The sequence below is a fragment of the Brassica oleracea genome, unplaced genomic scaffold (assembly GCF_000695525.1).
Source record: "Brassica oleracea var. oleracea cultivar TO1000 unplaced genomic scaffold, BOL UnpScaffold00673, whole genome shotgun sequence".
NCBI classification, from domain to species: domain Eukaryota; kingdom Viridiplantae; phylum Streptophyta; class Magnoliopsida; order Brassicales; family Brassicaceae; genus Brassica; species Brassica oleracea.
The window spans coordinates 18,090-19,055 of record NW_013617434.1 but is presented as its reverse complement, the minus strand read 5'-3'; positions in this window follow the sequence as shown (position 1 = coordinate 19,055).

The following is a 966-nucleotide window of genomic DNA, read 5'->3' as shown; positions in this document are numbered from 1 at the left end:
TCTTAATCTCTCAAAGTCTCTTTGTTTCTGATTCAAGTTCATACTAGTTTCATCAGACCTCTTATTCAACTAGTTCAAGACCTTATCTTTGCCTTTAATGGCTTTTCATACACATACACAGCCAGAGCTCTCAAATCTCACATGGTATCAGTCGGACCAAGAAGGTTCAGAAGGTCCATTGCAAGCAACTGAAGATGAAGGAGCCATCCGGGTCTAGGCAGTGGCGTGCCTAGGCAAGAGAGTGTTCAGAGCACTCTTGGCTGTGAGAAGATGAAGACTCTATCAGTGCGGCTTCTAGTGTGAGGTGGCTGAAGAGGTAGCTGAAGCTTTCACAAGCACTCCATGAAGATGGCGAGTTCAGAAGGTGTTGCAATGGAGTAATGGTGCAGATCATGAAGCTATCCATCCAAGCTTGTTCCTGTGAGAGTCTCAAGCTTGAGGGGGGGTGTTGAAGCTTACATGATCTGAGAGTACTTGGTGGTTATTCACGAAGAGGAGCAGATCAGTTATGAAGCATAATGAAGTATTATGAAGAAGCAATCACCAATGCGGCCTCTAGAGTGAGGTGATTGGTACTACAGTCTAAAGCATCTTCTCATGAAGGTTTCAGTAACATGGTGGTGACTCATGAAGAAGAAGCAGCCAAGACTCAGCTTGTATCTATCAAGGAAGATCCGGTAGTCCGAGCATTTGATCACAACAAGAAGGTTGTGAGAAAGGGGGAGAGACCAAGATCTGTTTGAAGAAGAGTACAAGAAGTGTTGATGATGAGCAAGAGGAGTGGGTTCCATCTTGCATCACATGAGGGCCATGATCAAGCACTTCAACCTACAAGAAGGTTGTGAGAAAGGGGGAGAGACCAAGATCTGTTTGAAGAAGAGTACAAGAAGTGTTGATGATGAGCAAGAGGATTGGGCTCCATCTTGCATCACATGAGGGCCATGATCCAGAGTCATTGTGTCCCTT